The sequence below is a fragment of the Artibeus jamaicensis genome, unplaced genomic scaffold, assembly GCF_021234435.1.
Source record: "Artibeus jamaicensis isolate MK-2021 breed Jamaican fruit bat unplaced genomic scaffold, CSHL_Jam_final scaffold_614, whole genome shotgun sequence".
NCBI classification, from domain to species: Eukaryota; Metazoa; Chordata; class Mammalia; order Chiroptera; family Phyllostomidae; genus Artibeus; species Artibeus jamaicensis.
This window is the reverse complement of record NW_026522050.1, coordinates 2048481-2065913: the sequence shown is the minus strand read 5'-3', so window position 1 is coordinate 2065913 and position 17433 is coordinate 2048481. Positions and strand designations below refer to the sequence as shown.

Genomic DNA, 17433 nt, shown 5'->3' with positions numbered 1-17433 from the left:
GCAGGGGCAGGGGCCAGTCCGGCGGGGGTCTTGGCCAGGGTCTGATTGGGGGGTGTGGGTGGGCGCAGCTGACGCTATAGCAGAAATCACACCACAGCAGCATCTCACCAGGGCAGGGCCTGGCCGCCTGGAGGAGGAGGAGGAGGGGGAGGGAGGCCGACACGCACAGCACCAGTAAAGAAAGGGGTTCAGGGTGCACTGGGGTCCCCCCCACAGGGGTCCAGCCTGCAGAGCGCTCGCCAGCATTTACCCTGCCTTGGAAGCAGCGGGGCTGCAATTTGGTTTCATAATTTACGCAGCCGATTTCATCGTGTTTCATGTCCTGTCATGTTTCCTGCCGTTACAATTCTGTCCTCCCCTCTGGGGGCCTCAGGACGTTCAACTGGGATGCTGGGGGGGCGGCGGCACCACGCTGAGCTGTCCCCAGGGCGGGAGTGGGAGGGGCCCCGGGAGGAGAGGGCTTTCCCAGGCTTTCTGGCTGCACTGGTTCCCGGGTTCTAGCAGCCACAGCTAACCTGTATGTGCGAGGAGTGCCAGGCTGGTCCCTCCTGTGATCCGCACCACAGGCCCATGAGGGCGCTTCTCTCCTTCACCCTCTCCTGGGTCCCTGACGCTCAGAGACGGGGCACACTGGTCCCAAGCAGCACAGCTTCTGAAGCTGAGGGAGGGGTCTCTGCTCAGGACTCTGGCTTCGGACTGTCCACCACCCACTGTTCCGGTGACTGCCCTCCTAGCCCTGTGGCCACATCCCAGCACTCCACTCAAGGAGGCACCTGAGGCCCAAGACATCAAGGGTGTGTCCAAGGCCCTTGGCATGGAAGCTCACGCCCCGCATGGCCTCTGTCCTGCCTTTCCAGCCATCCTTCTGTCCCCACTGTGACCCCAGTCCCATCTGGGGAGGCCCAGGCTCCATTTTCTGAGAGGAGCTGGGCAGACCCCTAATTTGCAGTGGACAAGGGAGAGGTAGCCTGGCTGCACTCGGTGAATGAAGGGGGCACCCTCCTGAGGGCCTCAGAAAACCACCCTTCCAAGCCGGAGCCCATGGCGTGGCCTGGTGTGGTCTGAAGGCCAGCCCAGCACCCCTCCCCGGCCCCTACCTGCTGGAAACTGGGGCCCCGCCCTCCTGGGGTGGCTGCTGGCCCTGCACAGGGCTGACTGCTCCCTGGCCCTCCTCATGGGCAGGGTGACCGTCTCGGTGGCTGCTGGCTTCACGCCACCTCGAAGGAGCAGCTGTGAAAAGGGCCCGAGGGGGGCTCCAACCTCCACCCACTGAGGCCTCCCCTCTTCTTGTCTTTTCTTTCTGCCTGGCTCTTAAAAAAAATTAAACACGGATGGTTTCGTCTCGGGAGAATTAGTATTCCAGGCAGGGCTGGGGGATGTGACCGGAATGCCAACGCGGGAGCCAGGGAGCGGGGAGGGAAGAGGCACTGGGCCCGGCAGGGGCTCTGGGCTGGGGGCGGCGGGCAGCGACCCTCCTGGGCAGCGAGTGGGCCTCCCGGCCGCGCAGAGGTGGAGGCAGGGTGTGGCGGAGGGGCTGCCTCAGGGCCCGCACTAGGGGAGCGGGCGATGGGGTGACGTGGGGCCGAGGCTGCGTCTGGCCAGGACGCAAAGGGATGTGCTGGGAAGCAAAGGGCAGGGACATGCCTGTCCTCACCATTACAAGTCACTGGCGCGGGGCCAGTGCCCGGCACATAGTAGGCACCTACCAAAGAGAGACAGGTTAGATGGACGTGTGGGCCCCGTGGGCAGCTCCTGGCACATTCTGAAGAGCGTGCATGTGATGGGAGGCTGGCAGGGAACCACTGTGGTTAAACCGGCATCTCAGAGACGGGACTGGGCCCGTGACCGGGGAGGGAGCGCCGCCCTCTAGGCTCTGGCCACGCAGTTGATGCCCACAGAGCAGAGACGAGTGGGTTTGGTCCCAGGATCTGCGGAGGCCCCGGCGCAGCTCCTAGTCCTTCGGTGGACGGTGGAGACCCTGACACTCGTGTCTGTGGGTACAGGGCAGCAACGCCTCAGACTCAGGACGGGGCTGTGGCTGCTGCCGCCACTGTTCATCACCCACATTGAGCTCTTTGTGCTGTGGGCCTGGGCCCTCGTCAGGACTCAGTCGCGTCCGCTGTGGCTGTTGTCACTGCCACTGGCAGTCCTGGCCCTTAAGGGTTGGGGGCTGGGGGTCTAGCCAGAGGAAGCACAGCGTGGCAGCCTCGAGGGAAGGGAGCCAGGGCACCCGGGCCCTGCTCCAGGTGTTCATCTCATCTGACCCCTCTAGGTGGCCGTCCCATCCAGCTGGGGTGGGGGCACCCCGGCGATGGCAGCCTCGCTCACCTTCCGGCACCTCTGCCCGCTGCAGGCTTGTCCCTGAGCTAAACCTTCCCATCGTGCTGTCCTGGTCCTTCCAGTCCGTGGGCCTCCCAGGCAGGTAGGTCTTCCTCGTCTTTGGTCAGCGGCCAGGAGCCCAGGACACAGAGGACCCCGCCCAACAGCCCCGTCCCCGCTGCCCTGGCTGCTTCTCACCCCCCAGCCTCACGACCTGCAGTGCGGCTATGTGTCTGGTGGGGCCCAGACAGAACTGGGGTCTTGTTTGGCCTGACAGGGCAGAAGCAGGGAGGGGCGGGGTGCAGGGTGGCCCTCCTTTCCGTAGCCCGTGGCCCGTCCAGCAACAATCTGGAACAGTCGGCGACCTTGCTCTGCAGACACAAGACCAGGCTGATAGCAGTGTCCTGGGGGGCCCAAGAGGCCAGGCAAAGCTGGCCAGGAACCAGGGAGGGTCAGAGAGGGCTTCCTGGAGGAGGGGTCACTTGTCAGACAGAACTGAATGGGAGCAGGCTCTGGGGGTGAAGACCCCCCAACTGGCGCAGAGCCAGCCGTCTGGTCGCTCACAGTGTGGGGCAGACCCCAGAAGCTGCCCATCCCGGCGCAGGATCATTTCCCTCCAGGAAAAGTGGCTCAGCGGGTGGGAGGCCTGGCAGTGCTGGTTTCAGAAAGTGCCCCTCAACCTGGAGGCCAGGGGTGACTGAGGCCCAAGTGCTTCCCCAAGCTCACACCAGGTCAGTGGCCTGGAAACCCCTTCAGCCTGACGTCCTCCCCGTGTGGGCCTGCAACCCGAGGGTCGCGTGCCTGGGTGGCCCCAGGTCAGGGAGGCTGGGGCTGCAGCCCCGTGCGAGGCTGCTCTCCGGCCCCACTAGCAAAGGTTCCTGGGGCCTCACTGACCGCAACTTCAAAGAGCCTCGTTATTAACAAAAGTGCTCTAGGAATCCTTTTTTATTCCTCCTTTTCTCCTTAAGGCAGGCTCCCCAATGAAAAGGAAAACACACAGAAGCAGCGAGGAGACCCAGGGGAGAGCCCTGCGTGTGCGGGGGGAGGGGGCAGCATCTGTCCGCCCTCACAGGAGGTGTGGGCTTCCTTTATTTATTTAAAAAACTCTCTCTCTTTGTCCCTTCCAGTCCAGTCCGCCTCTCAGGCTGCACTTTAAGTCCTTTTGAAGTGTTACAACCATTTTCTCCTCTTTCAATTAACCACAAGAAAAGGAAGCTAATAGCTTCCTGAGCCACTTGCTGTAAATATTAACAAAGTCTGGCCGCTGGGCCTGGGCACGGGCGCGGCTCCTAGAGGGTGTTTACGGGAAGGAGAGGAGGGGGGCGGGAGAGTTCCAACACCGAGGCGAAAATCCCTTGGCATGGGCTTCTGCTGGCGCAGGGAAAACCAGAGAGCAGGGAGCGCGGACGCCTGTCCCTGGGGGCCAGAGGCGGGTGCAGCTGGTGGGAGGGAAGGGGCCCCCGGAAGGGGAGGCAGCCTCCCGCAGCTGCACCTGAAGTAACTTGGAGGACACAGGGGAGCAGCCTGGAACCCCCAGCTTGAGGCTTTGAGTGGGATTGGTGGTGGAGGTCTTAGGGGAACCGCCTTCTGAATACAGGGGCTGGGGGTGCACACTGGACCCTGGCACCTGCCAGTGCAGGGCTCCTAAGAGAATCCGAGGCCGGTGAGCGGATTGAGGGAAGGGGTGGCAGCGGAGAGGAGCTGCCACGCGTGAGCAGGGCTCCGTGTGTGAGCTGGGTGGCCTGGAGGGACCAGGTCAGCCTCCCAGCTGCACTGCCCGCACCGGCTCAGGGTGGGGAAGGTGGGGCCTCTGGTCTGCTGGCAAAAGCAGGCCAGCTTCCTGAGAAAGACCCGGCCTCCGCTGATAGCACCAGAAATATCATCATTCAGGGTCCCCTTGGCCAGAGCTGCCCGGCGGGGCCCAGCCAGCAGACTGCCTCCTTCTGGGGGGCCAAAGCCCAATGCAGGCCCAGGCCTGTCGCCCCTGTCCCCGCTCATGTTCAGGCGGGCTCTGGCCACTGTGCCCTCCCTTTGGGCTGGGGGGAAGGCCTGTGGAAGGCTGTGAGCCCCCACAACTCAGAGGCAGGGCCACCTGCGGCCACCTCACAGGCCCCGCCTCCAGCAGCTGGGTGCCAGCTGCCCTTGGCTGGCTCTGCCCCCTCCATCTCTCACTGCTCATCTGGCACAGAAGTTCCTGCAGCCACTCACCCTTGCTCAGAGTCAAGTTCAAAGGCTAGAGAGCACTCCAGACGCAGGCGGCCTCTTCAGGCACCTGCCCACTCTTCTGTCCCGCCACGGCCCAAGGGGCAACAGTGCCCACTGGACAGCCTTTCTGTTACTTGGCTGCCCTGTGGGGGCAGCACCCTAAACTGAGAGGGCTGGGCCTCCAGACCCCCCAGGGAGTGCGGGCAAGAGGCTGCTGGGCCCAGTGGGCAGGCAGGTGCCAGGAGTCCAGGCTGACTTGGCCCCTGGTCTGCTCTGCTGGCCTGGCGTCAGGGGACCGGTGTGAATTCCCAGGCTCCCTCTGGCTGTGTAGCTGCCCTGCTCCCCAGGCCCTGGCTCCCACCCACATGTGGAGGGCGGGAGAGAGGGATGTCCAGTCGTGGCAGAAGTCCCATGTTTTTTCTGCTGAAGAAGCTCTGTCCTGGAAGAGCTGGCCCCTGGGTCCCTGGGGCCGCTGGCATCCCTGCTCCGGGCACTGCCCGCCCCGGTTCCCCATGGTCTGTCTCTGAGGGTGGGCTTGGCCGTGGTCCAGGCCCTCTGGCCCAGCAGCGTAGGCCCCCTGAGACCTCCCACTAACTGGCTCTTGCACTCGCTCCAGCCCCCAGCCCCGCAAGTCTGGGCTTTGTCAGAAAACGGTTTAATTAGCGGCTCGGAGGCTCGGAGGGTTCATGCCGAGTGCGCAGCCTCTCTCGCCTCCGCCCTTCCCGCCCGCCCTGTGGGTGCTGCGTGCGGTGCCAAGCCTGGGGGCTGGGTGAGTGAGAAGGCAGCAGTGCAGAGGCCTCCCCGCGGCCCCTGCCCCCCCAAGGCGCCTGGACCCCATGTGCTGCAGCTTGTAGGAGCGCTCAGCGCCTCCGGTGAGCAGGCGTGACTGCAGGGAGGCCTCCGAGTCGGCCCCTCTGCCCAGCCCGGGCCTCCACCCCTGCTCCTGGGGACTCTGCCCCAGCCTGTCACTGGTCCCCTCCCAAGGACCCCAGCACCCTCCTCTGCAGGGCAGCCAGAGCGACCCTTCTAAACTGCAGGCCTGCTCACGCCCCACCTGCCCAGGGCTCCGGCTCCCCACTTCCCTCAGGTTAGAGACAGGCCCTCAGTGGGGCCCTCGAATCCCCCCGCAAGGCCAGAACCCCGTTTCCCACTTCAGCACAGACCACCGCCCTCCCCGAACCCAGAGCTCCGGGACACCCAGGCCTCCCTCCTCTGAGCCTCCACCTAGGCGGTTCCCCCGGCCCGAAATGGCCTCCTCTTCCACCCTCTCTCTGCCTTGCTGACCCCAGGACAGTGCGTGCTCCCAAAGGGAAAAGCTCTCCCTCCCCTGCGCCCCCACCCCCATCCGTGCTGGCACCAGGGCAGGGCCCGCACCCCGCGTGGGGGAGGCGAGCGGGCTGTGGACGGCCATCCCGACCGGAGGAAGTGAGCGGCTCTGGAACAAAACCCAGATCTGAGGCACAAAGAGCCTTTTCATCCCGGAAGGTCGCACACAGAGGCTGACCTCCGCCTGGGAGTCCAAAGGGAAGGAGAGCGCAGGGTCTGGCTCGCGCCCGCTCCGACCGGCTCGCGGCTCCGCATCCTGCCCTCCTCGCCTCTGTCCGGGAGGCGGTGCCCATGGGGTGCACTCGGCACACCGCTCGGCTCAGTCACCAGCCATTACGCCCACCTGGGTTTCCAGCACCACGTCCGAGGCATCTGATTAATAACATGCACATAAAAATCCGTCCTAAGAGCCATAGGTTGAAATGGAGCAGGAGGGCTAATTGCTAATATGAGAATTAATATCAGCGAGGAGCGATCTTTCAGGCCGCCAGGAACTGTAATGATGGAGAGCATTCCCATGGAGGGGGGGTCTGGAGGCCCAAAGGTGGGGCGGCGTGATGTGGGAGTCTGGAGGACCCAGAGCCACAGCACTTGTCACCTGCCCCAGGAAGCCCCACGTGGAACCCGCACCTCCAGGCTGAACCAGGCTGGGCTGTTTGCCACTATAATGCCCTGTGGGTCTCCCACTGGGGCCCCTTGCAAACCAGAGGCTGTTCTGTGGGGCCTCAGGCTCCTGAGGGTCAGGGGCTCCTCTGTGGACCACAGGGTCCCGCACGGTGCCAGGGGTGTGGCTGGACTCAGCGCATGTCCGTGGGATGGATGTGTGGGTAGAGAGATGGACAGACGGATGGATGGATGGATGGATGACCACACAAGAGGCCCAGGGCCACCTTGTATTTGGTCACCGGTATGTGTCTGTTGCGCCCAGACTGGCATTTCATGCGGGCAGAAGCGAACTGGCCTCAAGGCCCTGGCGGTCACGTAGGCCATGCCATCTCAGACAAGTGCCCCCCTCCTTTTTTTAAAGTCCCCATTGCACCCACACAGTGGCCATGGGCCCCCCAGCCATGTGGGTTGTCCTGAGGCTGGGGGAGTGGCAAAGCAGGAGCAACCTGGACGAGGACGGGGTCCCTGCGCCCGTGGGAAGCTCAGTGCTGAGATGCGGGGCTTCCCCCACTGGCGGTGTCTTCTAACACTGTCACCGTGCCACATACAACCACTGCGTAAGCATCGAGAGCAGTTACAAGTGGGAGCTTTTATTACGTTGACCCCAAAATGGTTCTGCAGCACCTGAACACAGACGGGGACCAGACCTGGAGCCGGCTGGGGGCGGGGGCAGGCCACGGCAGTCTTATGGGGGGGGTCCCCGTAAGCTGGCCGAAGAGGCAGGGGCTGAAGAGGGGTCCCCATTTCTGAGTCCTTGGGGCCCCACAGGTTCACTTCCTCCTTGGTCAACTCGACTGACCACCTGGAGAGTCCACGTGCCACCGCTGACTGTCCGCACTGTGGGCTCAGTGGCCCTGACGGCAGGTGTTTGCCAGAAGGGCGCACTTGAGTATTTACTGCTGGGCCTGATGGATGCCAGCAGGCACCGGGATGCGCCCACGAGGAACAAGCCCGTGCCTCCACGCACCGCCGCCCAGGCAGCAGACGTGGGGATACAAAAACACCCCTCGCACGCCCGAGAGGCACCCACTCACCCGGGCGGAACACTCCAGGAGCCCGGTACCCTCGGTGGGGGCTGGGACGTGAGGCGCGCCCAGGGTTCCCAGGAGGCTTGGGGACCACAGGGAAGGCAGGTTTGTGCGACCACACCCCCCCCATGTGGAAGGTGAGGGGTGCTGTCAGATGGACCCCCGCAGGCTGGTGGACCAGGCGGGGCCGGGGGGGTCCCTGGAGGCTGTCGCAGGGCCGCTGCCCCGATCCCGAGGGTTGTCGGGAGGGCCCGATGCTCCCGAGGGAGCGTCTCTGTCACCGGAAGCCGTGACCGTGACTGGCAGCCATGACTGGCCGGAGCCTCTGGGCTCCGAGGACATTGCGGCCCCTGCCCCCGCCCCCTCCCCCGTGGTCTAAAACAATTTCCTCGACCCAGCCAGGGAGGCAGATGACCTCGTTGGACGCTTTCCATCTCTTGCTTTCATAGAGAAATTACAATTTATAATTGGATGAAATCACATGGGTGTAACAGCAATAAAACCTTTCGCCGAGCCCGGCATCCCTCTCAGGAGGGGACTCTGTCCTCATCTTCCCTCCTGTGCAGACCCCACCCTGCCCCTTGATGGGGGCGCCCCCCTCCCCTCACACCCGAGGACTGATGTCCCCTGGGGCTCACTGGTTCTTTCTTAAACCTCCCTGCTCTAGGGGAAGCTTGTCCCAAGAGCTCCCCCGTCCCGTCAACCCCATGAGCCTGCACTGCCCCTGGCCAGCACCCCCTGCCGGGCTGGCTGCCCAGTGGGCAGTGAGCCCCCAGCCTGGGTTTGGGACTTATTAAAACACCCCCCAACCCCAAGCACCTAGAAACTCTTGTTATTTGGAACGGGCCCAGACAAGCCCTTCTCGAGCCGGCCACCTTCGGCCCAGTAACGAAAAGCGCCCAGATGCAGCAGAGCCCGCCTGGGTCCTGTTTCAAACCGGAGCTGACACTCTCAGATGTGTAATGAAAGCGCTTTTCCAAAGAGGGGCTCCTGCAGGGGCAGTGCAGACTCCAGGACACTGGACCTTCGCGGCTAATGAGAGGGTCAGCGAATGAGAGGCAGCCAGGGTGGCGGCCATGCCCTGGGTCTCCGAGGAGGGGCCTCTGGGGTGTGCGGAGCTGACCCTGGCTTGGGAAGCCGGGTGGTCGCAAGAGAGAGGCAGGGACGCACCTCCCCAGGTTTCCCGATGCTCTTGCTTCCTGAGGGTGGTGGGGGAAGGCAGAGCCTGTTCTGGAAGCCGAGGCCACCGTGGCCCAGTTGGACCCTTTGAATGGCAGGAGGGACGGGAGCAGGTGCTGGGGAAGCGGAGCCAGCTCTGGGCCGGAGCTGGGCCCCTGCGGGGCCAGGAGCCCTCAGAACTTCCTTTTTCTCTTCCCAGTCCTTCCACCCCCAGGAAAGGGGGAGCCAGGGCATTGGGAGGCAGAGCTGTGTGTGGCCAGCTGTTTGGTGTCTGGATTTGAAAGGAGAAGGGAGGTGGCGGAGCATCTTCCCAGCCCCCTCCCAGCTCATGGGAAGGAGGCGTTTAGGGGACCGATTCCGAGGGGAGGGGTGGGCTGCAGCCCAGGCAGCCCGCCGCAGGTGGCTCCTACTTCTGGGCCTTAATGACTCCACTTGTTTTTCGGCAGGTGAGGCGGGGAGTGAGTAAAAAGGACTCCTGTTTGGACAGACAAGCCCAGGAAGCGAAGCTGGAGTAACGTGCACCCCCCACCGCCCGCTTCCTCGGCGAGAAAACTTCTCTCCACAAACAGGAGCAGCCGAGCAGACTGAGCCCTCACCTCCCAGGCAGCTTTCCAAAGAGGGGCCTGTGGGGCCTGGCGGCCGGCGGCGTGTGTCAGCAGCTCTGCCCGCTGCGGGTAATGGACCCCCTTTGCCCGGGGACACAGCCTGAGTGGCTGGAGCACCGGGTCCTTGGAGAGTGGCTCCCTCTCCAGTCCGTCACACAAGAGCACTCCCTGCCCTGGGCCCGTTCTGCCCAGTGACTTGAAGGGATTAAAAAAAGAAGAAATTTGGTAAAGGAAAGGGGGCAGAAGCCACGCAGAAGCCCTTTGGAGGAGGTGGCAGCCAGCAGACGGAGAGCGGAAGTTGAGCGAGGACAGGGACAGGCCGCCCCCGCCTGCCCGGGATGGGCGCCAGGCCCTAGGGCATGCCTGGTGAGTGGGGGCCCGGAGCACCCTCGGGCCGTGCACGGGAGTCCGGGGCCTCCGGGGGCACCTCTGCGGACACTCACACGGGCCCCCCGCCCCGGGGGGCAGAGGCCGGCAGCACCTGTGGCCTGAGACCGCACGGAGTGCGCGGCTCTGGACCCCCAGCCACAGGTGACTCCGGGCCCAGCAGAGTCGAGCGTAGGGCCTCCTCCGTGCGCCCCGGGGCGCCCCCAGTGCAACCTCGCACCCCAGGCCTGCGGTCTGCACCCCCAGCACCAGGGCCGTGGGCCCGAATGTGAGTGTGGCCCAGGCCCCCCTGGACCGAAGCATAGCGTCTGGAGCAGCAATCCCGAGAGACCCAGCAGGCTCCAGGACAGCAGCGAAGGAGGTAAGACGGGTAGGGAAGGGCTCGTGGTCCAGGAAGGCCCAGGGGCGCCTTGTGCCCACAGAGGGCGTACAGACGGAACAGCTGGGGCCTGCCCTCAAACTGGGCTGGGTCAAACTGGGGCCTCACAGAGCCCCCCAGGTCTGTAGCTCCACACTCCCCACCCCACACTTGAAGTTCGGGCGGCTAGCCTCTTCTGCTTGCTGGGGGGAAGGGTCATTTGCTACCAGGCGGCCCCACGCTGCTGGGCTCTACTCCAGGGTGGGTGGACCCCAGGTATCAGGGAGCGGACTCTCACGGAGTAAACCGCTGCACGCACACCCCTCCCAGGTCCCTGCTGTCCTCGGAGGGAGGTCTCACCGTGAGCCCCTCCAGGTTGCCCGAAGGAGGCAGCAGGGAGGCCTTGGGGAGGCAGAGCCGTTGGTGACTTAAGCACTGGCGAGGAGGACCCAGGTGAGGTGGGTCCAAAGCCATCAGCCGAGGCCCTGCTCTGGCTGGCCTTCACGCATCGTCTGCTCTGGCTTCAGTTCATCCCCTGGGTTGCCAAGGTTGTGTGTGGGGCCCAGAGGAGAGCACCGAGTCCCTAAGGCCTGCCAGGGCTGGGCTGGGTTGGGGCAGGGTCCCGCCCTGTCCTCCTGGTGCCCAAGGCCAGGAGGGACGACTTGACCCTCCAGAAACAGAAACGCCAGGCCGCCTGGAGCGGAGGCGGCGCCCTGGGCAGGGCAGGGAAGCCCCAGTTCGTTAGCTGGATGGAAACGACACTTCTCTGCGCTGGTCCCCAGGAGAGAGGCTGATTTACGGCCGCACCCGGGCGGGACATTCGTCAGCGCCGCGTGGCGGGCACACTGTCTGCGGGGGCATTAATAGTGTGTTATTAGCCGCCAGCGTGAGAGATGCCCTGCGGACGGGCTGTTTGCCGTTATTCATTATGAAGGCGCCAGCCCGGCAGTGGGGACCGTCAGCGCCTGAGCTTGACCCCTGCCCGCCAGCCTCCCTGCCACGGTCCCTGTTCTCCCTCCAGCCCTGCCAGGGGTTGTGGGGGAGGGGCATCCCTGGGGCTGAGGCCGTGCTGGAAGGGAAGGGCCGGCTGTGGTTCCCCAGGCTTGTGGCCTGACTATTCATGGAGAGCCTGTTCCGGGCCTGGCTCTGCCTCAGGACTGGGCTGTGGAGCCAGTCACATGTGGACGGGTGCCCTGGCCTCCGGTCTGCGAGTGGCTGGACCGTGGGCGCCTCCCTTCCCCTCCCCCACCTGCACGTGCACTGTGGGCTCAGGCTCCACAGGGCAGTGGCCAGCTGGAAAGGACAGGAGTTTGTGAAGGGCCCAGCATGCAGCAGGTGCTCAGGCTGGCCCGCCACTGCCACTGCCCGGCCTGAGTCCACGGGCCAGAGGGGCTGCAGATTCCCTGGTGGCAGAGAGCAGCCCCCAGGAGACCCTGCTCGGCTGGACGTGCCCGCCGTCACGGCCCACGCCAGGCCCCAGGACAGGGTTTGAGAGTCGGTGCCAAGGCCGGAGGAGGTGGGCAGGTCCGCAGCTGCTGTGGGGTTCTCTCTGCCCTGCGCCCGTCCTTCCCCTCTGGGCCTCGGTTTTTCCTCCTCTGTGAGAAGCGGAGGGTCTGTGAGACCCTCTGCCTCCCCAGTCCCAAGAGTGGGCTCCACCCTGTGGGAACCTGTGGGGGTGAGCGGGGAGGGGCTCATCTCTAAGAAAGTGGGGCCAGCCTCTGACGCCTGGAGGCAGACCCATACGTAGTTGGGCGGTTCCAGCTGTGGTCACCCCCATAAGAGGAGATGAGTGGGGGCAGCAGGGGTCTTTCCTGGGTTTGCTCCTTCCCAGGGTGGGGCCTCCCCAGCTGAAGGACAGGTGTGAGATACCTGGGAAGAAAAGACCCAAGTCCAAGGCCTGGGCTTGCGTCCGGCTCCTCTGCCACGCACTGCACGATTCAGACCAGTGCCTCTGCCCCTCTGGGCTGCGGTGCTGAGGGCCCCGGCTCACTGCTACCTGCTGGGGTGGGGCCGAAGGAGGCCCCCAGCCCCCCCCCTTCTTTCACTACTGCCGGGTCCTGGGTTTTAGGCTCTGGGGCCTCCCTTTCAGCATACTCATTCATTCGTCCATCCATCCATCCATCCTTTCATCCATTCAATAAGCATTTGTGAGCACCCCCAGGGCCAGGCTCTGGGTTAGGCCCATGAACAGGATGGAACATGTCCTAACTAGTAGTTTATTATATTCTAGGAGCTGGACAGCCAGTTCACTGTAAGTCAACAGGAGGTCTCCCCAGTACCAGGGCCTGATGTGGTCTGTGCCACACAGCTCCTGGGAGGCCCAGCCCACACCCAGCTCCGAGTCTCTGCTTTATGATCAGCGCACATCACCATACCCGGTCTTTCCGGGTCACCCCACTCCTGTCTTGGCCCCTGGCTGCCGGGACCGCACGGGCTGCTGAGAAGCCCGGCAGTGCAGACCCAGGGGACCCCTTCCCTGTGCTCAGGCGCTGCCCCCTCTGTTCCTTCCTCCCAGCCCCCCAGAATTAAGGCCCTCAGGCCTCTCTCCTACCTCTGAGACTCCCTTGCCTCTCCTTTTTCCTTCGAAAAGAAACCAGGCCCCAGTCTAGGCAGCTTTGCTAAAAATGCACAGACGCAGGGAAATGCCAGGTGCAGGAACCGCTTATTAAATGACGCCGGGAGAGAAAGAGACAAAATTACACGTGTCTCCTTTCATCCCCCCACCCTCTCCTGGCCCTGAACAGTTTAATATCGAACACTGTTATCAATATAATTAACCTCCTAAGACCCAGTTTTAAAGCCTTATTTTTTTAAAGCGATTTGCCTTCTCCGAAGTTCAGGACATCCCAGCGCCCGGCGCCGCCCAGGCAGCCATGAGGCAGGCGAGCTGAGCTGAGCCGGGGTGTGTTTCCAGCGGATTTACATACCTGCCTGCCGCTCCCGCCAGTGATAACTACTGATGCATAATGCATGCAGCATATAATTAGAAAAATAATTAACTTTAGGTTTTCAAAGAATCCCTACCCCCACCCCCCACACATTACAAGTTCTCTGTGGCCCCAGGAGGCAGGTCGGGCGTGAAGTTGGGCAGGGACGGGCTACAAGGGCCTGGAGGGTTGTCTGGGCAGGACCCCGAACCGCACACTCCCCTCCTCACCTACCACGCACACCTGGACCGGCCGGGAAGCACGGTCTGTCGCCAGTGACGGCGCTGGTCCCCGGGCCTGTTCACCTCTCTGCGCCCGGCCCTCTCTCTCTCTCTCTGCTCCACCTTGAACACCACTGTCCTTTATCCTCACAAGAACCCAGGGGCATGGGTCATTCACAGTACCGTGTTACAGATGAAGAACCCAGACCCGAGGCCGCCCTGGAGGTGGAGCCGTGCACTGAGCCAGGCCCTGGCTGGGCTGCCTGCCTCCGAGGGGGAGGGGCTTCCTGGAGGTGGGGGAGCTCTCCCTGGGCCTCCCTGAACACGGGGAGGTGGAGGCCCGTCCTCCTGCCTCCTGACCTTCCGCCCTCCCGATTGCTTATAATGCCGCCACGGAGGTCACTAGGCTGGTGGGGAAGCACTGTGGGCCCCTCATTGACTTAAACAAAGGGGCACTGAGGACCCATCGCAGACCTGGAGGTGAACCTGCCCTGTTGGAGCTCCCTGCTGGGCGGCCCCTGCCTCTCCCCTTCTGGCCTGAAATCTCTTCTGTCCCCGTCTGCCCTGAGGGCCTGGCAAAGGTCAGGGGCAACGCAGGGGCACGGGAAGGGGGAGGGCGAGGGGCCCCTCTGTCCCAGCCTCCACTCCCCGGCCCCGGCTCCCCAGCTCCCCAGCTTGCGTCTGCCGTCCCCCTTCGGGAGCTCAGCTGGCACTAGTGGGTGGGCAGCGCCCTGAATGCGTCCCAGGACCTTGGGCCCCTCCGTGGGGACAGCTGGGACAGCTCTTCTCCCCAAAACCTCCAGCCCTGAGCTCGGCACTGCACGTCGCCCCTCCCTCAGCAGTGCCTTACAGGCGAGGAAACTGAGGCCCAGAGAAGCCACAGGGCTGTCACCGCAGGCCACACGGCAGGGGGCTGGGAAAGCCAGGTTCGAGCCCAGCCCCGCTGTCCGCTCCCCGCGACGGGGAGGCATTTCTAGTACACGTGCCTCCTTCCTAGAGTCTGTGTGGCCCAGAGGCGGGGGCTGTGCGTCCACCCCAGCTTGGGGGGAGGGGCCGAGGACGCACAGTGTGAGGCGAGCAGGGCCACCCAGGGTCACAGCCACACGCACGGCCCACAGCCTCCCTGTCTACTTTGGAGGCTCGGCGGAGCGGGTGAGGGGGAGTGAAGAAGGGGCCGCTGGAGAGCAGAGGAAAGAGAGGAGCGTCGAACACCCAGGCCGGGCTGGTGTGCCTGCGGCAGCGGGAAAACTGCCGCGGTGTTCACACCTCAGGCATGCGTCATGCGCAGGTCGCAGTTACAAGGGTGCTTTGCGCATGTTGTCTTACGGAATCCTCATTGGTAAGTTCCCCTGTAAGGAGAACTGTTCTGACCACACTTGTAGATGAGGAAGCCGAAGCTCAGAAAGGGCAAGGAACTTGCTCAAGGTCACACAGCCCGGAAGTGGCAGAGACAAGACTACAACCCAGGTTTCTCTGTCCTGGAAGGGGGCAGGAGCTAGTGGCAAATGCCAAAAACTGCCCCAGGTAACACCCCACCCCATCCTGCCCCGCCGATGGGGGTCTGAATACCTCCAGCCTGAGCCGCTCACTGCTTCCCCTCCCCCGCCCACCGCCAAGGCAGGACAAGCGTCCTGTCCTGTTGTCAGTCACGAGTTGGCAGGTCATGACTCACACGCCACCGAAGTCTGTGGGATCCGCACAATGACAACAGGTGACCCCGTAAAAGACAGGCGATTTACCGCGTTTAGTTTGATGGCCACGTAAACCATCTCATACACAACCAGGGAATAAACGGGCTGCCTGGCACCTGGGCAGTTACGGGGCTCCTCCGGCGAGGCAAGCTCCCCCTCCCACCCCAGGCCCCGCCCTGAGGGAAGGGGCAGCAGGGGAGCCTTGAGCCAAGATGGATGAGGCCCACAGACGGGACGGAAAGGCCTTGGGTCCCTGCCTCCCAAATGCGACTCGGTTACCCATCAGACATCTCTGCAGTGTGCGATTTACACTGTCATTGATGCCAGGGCCTCTGGAGGCTGAGGGCTGGGCGGCGAGCTGACGTCCGAGACTGGCCTGCCTTTGGCCTGAACAAGCCTGCCCCTGCTCTGGGCGCTGGCCTGGAACAGCTGAGCCCAGGCGCCTCCCAAGTGCTCTCGCCAGGACTCAGCGCTGACAGACCAGGGAGGCTGTGTGTCCTCTGGCCATTTGCCAGGGGCCCAGACAGAGGCTCTCCTGGGCTCGGGCTGGACTCCTGAGACCAAGGCAAGGCTGCTTTTGGGCGGGCCTGCACCCTCCTGTCCTCAGTGCCTGCCCTGGCCCCGACTCTCTGCTCACAAGCAGCTCGAGACAGGACTTCCAGGGCCTGTGCCGTCGTGGTCCTGGCTCTGAGCAGGGGAAGGGGACGGGTGTGCAGGCGGAAACCTGGGCTGGCCGTGACCGCGGGTGGGCGCCTCAGGCTGCTCAGCAGGAAAGTGGGACAGGGCACCTGTGTGTGTGTGACCGGTGGGTGAAGGCACAAACGTGTGCCTGTGAAGAGGGGGTGAGGCTGGAAGGTCCCCCAGGGGCCCGGGTTCCTCCCTGTTGAAGGCTGGTGTTCCCAGGTCCAAGTGACCATCTCCTGCTCTAAGTCCGTCTGTCCTACAGATGGTAGTCTGGTGGTCTTCCCAATCCCGGATCCAACAAGAGGTGGGGGAGTCGGGGGTCCGATAAGGGTGGGGCAGCCTGGGAGACCCATGCTCCGCCCAGATGGGGGGCGCAGGGTGGGCTGGGAAGCATGGTGCAAGGCTCTGGGTGGGAGGCAAGCAGAGGAGAAGTGGCCAGGCTGTCTGGGCAGGGAAACGGACAAGAGCACGACCCAGGGGCAGAGCCAGGGGCTCAACCTGCAGGAAGCGCAGACCAGCTCCATGTTCCGAGAGGCGAGTCTGTGAGTGGGGCAAGACCTGTAGCCTGGGCTGGGCAAGCGCCCTTGGTCCCTCAGGCCAGTGGGTGCTGGTGGGAGGGAGCTTGAGCTGGCTTCAGGGGACCAGAGTGCTGGGCATGGTCTTGTTAGCACCCTCCCCTACTTTCCCCTCTGACTCTAGACACAGACCCCGGGCACCTCCCCACAGTCCTAACTTGCTTCCAGCCAGGTGTCCTGGGCTGACCCCTGACTTGCCTTGGGACCTTATGGACAAAGCTTCTCTGGGAACAGGCCCTGGGCTGGGTTGGTGTGTCAGCCAGCCACGGGCAAAGCCCGAGCCCTCCTCCCCCAAACCCCAGAAGGCCTTGGAGCTGTGGGCGGGGCAAGGCCCTGTAAATGCAAATGGAGCCTGAGTGTGCGGGGACGCCGCCCCTTGTACAAGCAGGTGGTCACTGACGCCCAGCCTCACGGCCAACTCGGCCCGTGGGCCCGGCCCTCCAGCCTCTGAAATTAGCTGAGGACGGTAAAACACTAGTCACCAAACAGCACAGCCTGCAGCCCATGCGCATACAGCGCTTTGAGCCTGGTGCTGGAGATTCTGGCCTTGGAGCGAGTAGTCTCGAGTGAGTTCGCATCTCCAAGCCTCAGGTGTCTCATCTGTTACGTATGAGGCAGCAAGAAGGGCTCCGGCCACAGGTTTGCTGGGAGGGTTGCATGACTTCAGTTTTCACACAGCCCCAGGCAAGGTCACTATTACTGTGTGAGCTGCCATCCCACCAGAGCGGAGTCACAAGTGGCTAGAACACGGGTTGGCATATGGTACGTGATCGATCAACATCTGCTGGGTGGCTGGGTGGCCAGATGCGCGGATGGACGAGTGATGGGAGGGAGGGAGGGAGGGACAGATGGGTGGGCAGACCAAGGGCTCAGTGAGTGGGTGGGTGGGTGGAAGGAGAGACGACAGAGCGGAGAGAAGCTCTCTCTCGGCATCAGGAAACCTAGCGGGGGAGGGGTCACTGGAGCCCGGTCGCGAAGGGCGACAGCAGTTTGCTGGATAGAGAGGAGCAGACCTGGGATAGAGAGAGACCAGGAAGGGGGTTCGAGCTGGGTGAGAAATGGAGACGCCTGGGCACCGGGCCCCACTGACGCCTTCTGGGGGGAGGTGCCCTCCTGCTCTGCGCCCAGGGCCGCCCTCTGCCAAAGAGGCTTTGTGGCCCTGCACTCACACTGCAGACCTTTGCCAGCTGCACGAAGACACCTTCCCCACGGAGGCTGAAAGATAATTTCTCTTTAATTGATTTTTTTACCCCTACGAAATG

At 63.7% G+C, this 17433-nt stretch overlaps 2 protein-coding genes across 6 annotated transcripts in view; one reads left to right on the top strand and one right to left on the bottom strand.

The window, feature by feature from the left end:
• The window catches only part of MACROD1 (mono-ADP ribosylhydrolase 1), a 132592-nt gene that overhangs the window by 73668 nt on the left and 41491 nt on the right, over window positions 1–17433 (bottom strand). The window lies entirely within an intron of this gene.
• The window catches only part of FLRT1 (fibronectin leucine rich transmembrane protein 1), a 72805-nt gene that overhangs the window by 44208 nt on the left and 11164 nt on the right, over window positions 1–17433 (top strand). The window contains exon 2 of one of the 3 annotated variants that reach the window (XM_037140193.2): window positions 9170–10076. The exons of 1 other annotated variant lie outside the window; for it this stretch is intronic. The gene's annotated coding sequence lies outside the window, so the exon portion shown is untranslated. Of the gene's footprint in view, window positions 1–9169; window positions 10077–13501; window positions 13702–17433 lie in introns of those variants that run through there. One more of the 3 variants, XM_053659029.1, reaches the window with a different exon arrangement.